This window comes from Hydra vulgaris, chromosome 15 (assembly GCF_038396675.1).
Source record: "Hydra vulgaris chromosome 15, alternate assembly HydraT2T_AEP".
Taxonomy (NCBI): domain Eukaryota; kingdom Metazoa; phylum Cnidaria; class Hydrozoa; order Anthoathecata; family Hydridae; genus Hydra; species Hydra vulgaris.
In genome coordinates, this window is record NC_088934.1 from 42,947,310 (window position 1) to 42,955,887 (window position 8,578).

Consider the following 8,578-nt stretch of genomic DNA (forward strand, 5'->3'; position numbering starts at 1 on the left):
GGGTCTCCGTTATGGCAATTAGCTGGAGGAGAATAAACCACCATACCAACGTTAGACATTAGCTGCTTTTTCAACGTATTTAAGCTATTTATGAAACAACCCTTATTCAACGTTACATATACCAACGTTGAAAATGTGGTAGTTAAAAAACGTTGAAAAAATGTTTCTTTGCCAACGTTAATTAAACGTTGTTTTGACAACGTTGAATAAGTGACACATTGTAAAATATTGTCTCATTAACTAGCCATTACAAAAGTAATTTGCCGTAAAGAAAAGGCAATGAAAACTAAATAGAATGCATGCAGATGGTGTAAAAAAAATAATTTGATAAAGTTATGTTTTATAACTTCTTTTTATTGCGGCTAATTTAAAATATTTAGATTTTGCATCAAATTGTATATAATATGCATAAATCTCAAAGTATATTCGGTTTATTCAGTTTAATTTTGTTGATGATTTATTTATTTTAAAATGAACATTTTTATAAATAACAAAGTTGTATTAAATATGTTATTTCAGAGTTACAAATAGCACTTAATTTTAATAAGATTCAGATCTTTTAAGTAATATCAAAATTAATAAATCATAATAAGTCAGACTAAATTTAAACTGTTCACAGACTAATTTTTTTATTTATTTGAAAATTTTTAAGCACCTTACCCTAATTATCAAGCAAATAGTCAGTATAAATTCTTCGACCAATAATGAAAGTATGCATATTAAGTTTTTTTTATATAAAAACACGTTTGGATTAGAAACTTTATTTTCATTTTTATGAAAAACTTCTAATTTTAATAGGAAAAGTAATAATATCTAATTATAGTGTTGGTGTTGTATATTTAATTCTAACATTTATTCTTTATCATACAATTCTATTTATTTTAATAATATTTATTTTTATGCATATATATATATGGGTAATTTTATAAATATATATAAAAGAAATATATACATTTTATGTATGTATATTAAATGTTTATTTTTCTAGTCCTAATTTTAGAGTTGGTGTTGTATATATAATTCTAACATTTATTATTTATCACATACCTTTGATATGTATTTTTATTTATTTTAATATTATGTATTAATGCATGTAATTATGAATATATATATATATATATATATATATATATATATATATATATATATCAGAAATATAAACATTTTATATATACATAAATATATATATATATATATATATATATATATATATATATATATATATATATATATATATATATATATATATATATATATATATATATATATATGTATATATATACATATATATACATACATTATATATATATATATATATATATATATATATATATATATATATATATATATATATATATATATGTATATATATGTGTGTATATGTATTTTTTTATATATATGTATGTATATATAATATATACTTATATATATATATATATATATACATATAAACATATAAATTTGTTTATAAATGTATATATATATATATATATTTATATATATATATGTATATATACATATATATACATACATTATATATATAATATATATATATATATATATATATATATATGTGTGTGTGTATAGGAATATATATATATACATATATATACATATATATATATATATATATATATATATATATATATATATATATATACATATAAACATATATTTTTGTTTATAAATGTGTATATATATATATATATATATATTTTTGTTTATAAATGTATATATATATATATATATATATATATATATATATATATATATATATATATATATATATATATATTATATATTATATATATATATAATAAAAACATATACGTATATATAAATATATATATATATATAATTATATATATTTATATATATGTAAATAAAATAAATGATGCCTTTTTTTTAGATGATCTATTACAATGACTTCACAATCTTGGGCTTAAGTTGTTTATTTTAAAAACAGATTGAAGCAGAGGCAGTTGCTTTATGTTGTTGGGTAGAAGATGGTTAGTTATTTTTGTCAACTGGTGTTCATGCAATGAAAGCTGCCTATAATAGTTTTCCAATTGATTATTTATGGAACAAGCTTAGAGTTTAAAGATTTAAAGTTACTGGAGGTCATTAAATTTTACAGTACTCATTGCTATTTTAATTGTTTTATATGAATAAAAAAACTGTTATAGTTTTTTATTAATGATGAAGTACTATATCAAATAAACATCTAATAAGTCTTATTTTTATTTTGGGATAAGTAAAATTTTGATTCTGTTTATTGTATTATGATTGCCTAGATATATATCGTAATCTGTTTGCACTGGGTCTACATTTTAGTTTTTACATTTTTGTTTATATTTGTTTTACTAAATAATTACTTATAAGTATCTATTATTAGATAAAGAAGGTGGCGAAGGATTTAATTTTACAACTACAGAGGACTCCAAAAAAGAATGAAAGTAATTATGTCAGTGAATGATTGTGTTTCTCTTTGCATTTAACTTTTATATGGTGAAGAATATATAAAACTTAATATTAATTATTAGTCATATCCGATTTTAATAATACTGTTTAAATTTTTTTGACATGTGATAATTTGATTTTAGGTGTAAGTTTATTTAGTAAAGCTCTGGTGGATCAAAGATAGAGGAATGATATGGTTTTAACTGGTTTCCATCTTATGAACAAAGTACATTATATGATTTAAATTGATGGTTTATAGTTACAACTATTCAAGTAAGTTTAATTTAGTTAATTTATGCATATACGTATATAGTATATATTATATATATATATATATATATATATATATATATATATATATATATATATATATATATATATTATATATATATATATATATATATATATATATATATATATATATATATATATATATATATATATATATATATATATATATATATATATATATATATATACAGGGCTTGTGATGAAGCGAGCGCGATCGCGCTCCGCTCGTAAAACGCGCTCGTAAACGGTATTTTCAAACGTTCTAGGCGCGATAAACAACGCTCGTTCAGCTTATAACGAGCGTATAAAATAACGCTCGTCCAATAGTTCGGTTTAATAGTTTTTATTTTCATAAAATATTTAAAAAAGATTTTTTATTAAAGATATACTATTATCAAAGCACTAATATAAAATATAAAAAGCACTACGTCGTTCTCTTTCGCACTAACGTAATGAATGAGCAGTTTGAAGTCGTTAATAGTCACTAATTTCTATTATGGAATGTGCACGTGGAAACACAATGTGAATACAAAAATGCGCAAATAAAATAAGAATAGAAAATTAGAAAACCACTATAAGAAAATTAAAACTTTATTTTTAATCTATTTAGAGTATTTTTAATCTTGTGAAAATATCAAGTAAGATTTATTTGATTTATTGTTTGTAATATTCCACACGTCGTTTATAATAAAAATAAATATTAATAATAGAGTAATTTTTAAAATTAGTTTTTGTTTATAGTATAGGTTTTTTTATTAACTATTATTTATTTTAACTCAAATTTAAAACGATTCTGTTGTTTAGAATGTTCGCAATCGCATTCGAAAAGTAAACAAAGTAATAACGTCAACATTTATTAAATGGAAAGTTATTATTCTAATTTATTATTATTTCAAACTATTCTTGTGTTATTTTTTTAAGGTTAAAAAAACGTAATTTAAAAAAGAAATTTTAGAAAAAAATTAAATAATTAATTTGAATAAAAAATATCAAAAAATATAAAAACCATTAACCGTTAATTAAGTTTACCGCGTAACATTTTAAAATGCATATATCAAAACAACGAATCAAAACACTAAATTGTACTTCAATACTAAATCAATAAGAAGTTGCGTTTTTGTTTTATATTATTTTTTTATTAATATAAATAGTTAAAAATAAAATCGCGATATGACAATATAAAAGAAGTTTGGAATTATAAAAATCTACTTCGTTGAAGTAGTTTCATGAGTGTAATACTAATTCAAACATTTTTTGACGAAAGAATTATGTAACAAATAAAAAAAGATATAAAAAAATAAAAAGCTTTTTATGAGCATCGCCTTCAGCAATTTTCATGATCGCGCTCGTCGACGTTATTTCGAGCGCACATAATCACGCTCGACGAAAACATTTTCTAATTTTACGAGCGCGATTTAACACGCTTGACGATTTTCTTCATCACAAGCCCTGTATATATATATATATATATATATATATATATATATATATATATATATATATATATATATATATATATATATATATATATATATATATATATATATATATATATATATATATATAGCATTAGTATTTTTGATAAATTTAGAACTCTAACAATAAAAACAAAATTATTTACTATGGAATCTACATAACTTCAAAAATTTGATTGTAATCAAGAAAAAAAATATTTATAATTTTTTTAAATCATTGTAAAAGTAACTCTTTTAAATGAAATGAGCTATTTTACAATTATTTTAGATTTCAAAATTGCCCATATATATTTTTAACAGGGTTAAGGTCTGGACTTTGTGGCGGCCATTTAAGGATGTTAGCTTTACTTTTTTTTGAGGAACTATTGTGTTGCTTTGCATGTGTGTTTAGGGTCGTTGTCATGGTGAAAAAAAAATTTGTGATCAATTCGTAAACTGATTGACATAAATTTTTTGAAAGCCAATTAACATACAACTTCCCTCTCATTATACATTCAACATTCACCAGTCGTCCCACACTATTTGAATCAAAACATCCCCGAGCCATAGGCGAACCACCTCCATGCTAGACTGTTTTTGTAAGATTTCTATCTAAGAGTGCATCACAAGGTCTGCGCCAAACTCTTTGTCGTTTTTAAGCCAAGTATTTGACATTTATTCTTATCAGTCCATAACACTAAGTTCCACAATGCCTCGCACTTGTTAATATGCAGTTTTGCAAACGCTAAAAGTTTTTCTTTGCCTATACGACTAATGAGGGGTTTACTTTTCTAGAGAAGGTTTATTTAAACCACCTAAATTATTAAACCACTTAAATTAAGTCTTCTCTGTACAGTTCGATAGGAAACATTTAATTTAAGATTTTCAACAATTTGCCTTATTTTATTGTTGAATTTTTTTTAGGTTATTGTTGAGTTTTTTTTTTTATCAGTGCAATTAGGATATTGGTTATTGTTGAAGTCTTAATGGGGCGACCAAGTCTTTTCTGATTTTCAGCAGAACCAGTTGTTTCATACTTTATACACATCTTCCTAACACCACTTACTGATATATGATATTTTTCATCACATTGCTTGTAGGTTAAGCCCTTTTTTCGATCAAAAGTGACCCGAGATCTGATGTCCAATGAATAATTTTGATGATAAACCATTATTATTATTTTAACTTCTTCTAAAAATAAATTCCAAAAAATATAGTTTAAAATGCTTATGTTAATAACTTTAACAAAATATTTTTGATGTTAATACTTTTAAGTAAATAGTTATTGACAAAGCATTATATTTCATAATAAAAATGTAGATGTTTCTTACTTTTGTCACATTTATTTTAGACAGAAAAACTGTAAGTTAGCAAAGTTCATTTAATAGAGTTACTTTTGCATTGAGTTAAAAAGAGTTATAAATGTTTTTTTTTTCTCTCTGGAATCAAATTAAAAAAAAAACTTAAAACTTTTGCAGTTATATAGATTCTGACGTAAATAATATTGTATATATATATATATATATATATATATATATATATATATATATATATATATATATATATATATACAAAATTATATAATTTTGTATATATATATATATATATACAAAATTATATAATTTTGTTTATATATATATATATATATACAAAATTATATAATTTTGTATATATATATATATATATATACAAAATTATATAATTTTGTGTATATATATATATATATATATATATATATATATATATATATATATATATATATATATATACACAAAGTTATATAATTTTTTATATATATATATATATATACACAAAATTTTGTATTTTTATATATATATATATATATATATATATATATAAATATATATATACATAAATATTTTTGTATATAAATATATATATATATATATATATATATTTATACACAGTATATTCCCGGTTATTCGAAACTCCAAGGGGTATAAGAAATTATTTCGAATAACCTGAAACTCTAATAACTAAATATGCTTTTAAAAATTACCTACTTTAAGTTTCTTTCAAATTTTAATAAAAGTTGAAAGTAAAAAAGAAAAAGACCCTCGGATTTTGGTGCTACTTCAGTTTTATCTATGCAATATTATAAATTTTTTTTAATTCATTGAAAATATAGTCTATTTTTTATTTATTTTTTGTTTTTTAAATGTGTTTTTTTATCTTTAAGGGGAGCAAAAATTGTTTCGAATAACCGAAATTTTGAACAACAGCAGGTTCAAATAACTGCATTTCTGCCTAACAGCATTTGCATGAGTTTGTTAAAGAAAATTCAAAGGAAATAAAAAGTGCTTTGAATAAGCAGACAATTTTAATAAGTGCCATTTCGATTAACCGGGAGTTTACTGTATAATAAATAAATAAATATGTATATATATAAATATATATATATATATATATATATATATATATATATATATATATAATTTATATATATATATAATTTATATATATATATATAATTTATATATATATATAATTTATATATATATATATATATAATTTATATATATAATTTATATATATATACATATGTAATTTATTTATCTATATATTTTATATATAATTATAATAATCCATTTATTTAACCATAAAATATGAAAATTTACAATAATATTTATAAACTCACATAAATATGGTTAGGTGTTACTCATATAGTTAAAAACTAGTCAATGGAGTGATACCTGAACCTATAATTATAAATTATATATATAAATAAGTTATATATATATATATATATATATGCATATATATATATATATATATATATATATATATATATATATATATATATATATATATATATATATATATATATATATATATATATATATATATATATATATATATATATATATGTATATATATATATATATATATATACATATATATATATATATATATATATATATATATATATATATATATATATATATATGCATATATATATATATATATATATTTTTACTTTTTAAATTTAATAATAATTATACTAATTTAATAACATTTTTTTTTTACATTTGCTTTCAGACTACTAATGGTACAAGTTTTGTTTTTTGATTTAGATTCTGTATCTCAATGATATCCTGGCCTATCGATACGATATCCTGTTAATTGTATTTTTATATATTGCATGAATATATATGCAAACACTCACACACATAAATTTTAAAGAAAATATTTATATTTTTATATATATATCTATAAATTGTATATGTTAAGCTTTTTTATATTTATCATTGTATATTACTGTTTGTATTAAAAATTGATTTTGGAAATAATGCGAGGGCAGAGTTCAACTTACAATTTAGTTTTATTTGCCAATTCAATATATATTATAGCCACGTTTAATTACGTTTAATAATATTTTGCGATATTTTATACAGCGCATTTAAGCGTTGATTCAACGTTATATTTCAACCTTTACTCGACGGCTTTGAGTCACGTTAAATCGACGTTTTACTAACAACGTTACAAATCCTTGCAAAATAGACTACTTTAACAGCGTTTATGCAACGCTTTTTAGGTAACGTTTTTTCAACGCTAAGTTGCGACGTTTATTCAACGCTTTTTATGTAACGCTTTTTCAACGTTTAGTTGCGACGCTTTTGTAACGTCATTTAGTAACGTTTTTTCAACGTTACGCAATAACGTTTAATCAACGTCTATTAAACAACGTTACATATCTTTGCAAAATCGATTACTTTGTTAACGTTTCCGCAACATCTTTTGCGACCGGTTTTTAACGTTGATTCAACGTTGTCATGTTTGCTGGGTATTGTTCAAGGAATTTTGCACCAAGAGGGGTTTGAAGTTAAAAGACAAGATGTGCAAAACATTCAGAAAAAATTCCAAACCAAGAGTATTTCTTATCTATTTAGTAAACTAAAAATTGTTATGTGAATTTTTCAAAAAGTTTAATTTCTATTCTTTTTGTTATTTTATTAATTTACTCGAAATATTAAATTCAAAACTAATAATTGTTTTAAATGTAATGAAAAATGATCTTGAAACTATTTTTCAAATCACATTTCTTAGGTTGCAATGATTTGCTTCATCTTAAAGAGGTATTAGGGCGCCCCAATGTGCATTTCAAAATTTTAGTTGATGATGATGGTGTCACCCTAAAGGGAGTTATGTGGTCATCATCGGAACAATTAGAATTATTGTCACAATATAGTGATGTTATTCTGATGGATTCAACCTTCAAAGTTAACACTGTTTTATTTTATCATTAATCTTATTTATTCATCATAATTTACAAATTTCCTTTATATTTTTTAGGTCAATTCCCAAGGATTCCCTTTTTTTACATTACTAGTCACTGATGCTTTTGGAATTGA

The 8,578-nt window shown here is 21.1% G+C and overlaps 1 long non-coding RNA gene across 2 annotated transcripts; it reads left to right on the plus strand.

Moving 5' to 3' along the window:
* Nucleotides 1-1,874: 1,874 nt before the first annotated feature.
* Nucleotides 1,875-7,936, plus strand: LOC136091640 (uncharacterized). 2 transcript variants are annotated; one of them, XR_010644148.1, is made up of 4 exons: nt 1,879-2,120; nt 2,396-2,464; nt 2,604-2,733; nt 7,301-7,934. It is a non-coding gene; the product is annotated as an uncharacterized LOC136091640 (long non-coding RNA). The 2 variants fall into 2 exon arrangements; XR_010644147.1 differs by having other exon boundaries at nt 1,875-2,120; nt 2,396-2,733; nt 7,301-7,936.
* The last annotated feature ends 642 nt before the right edge of the window (nt 7,937-8,578 follow it).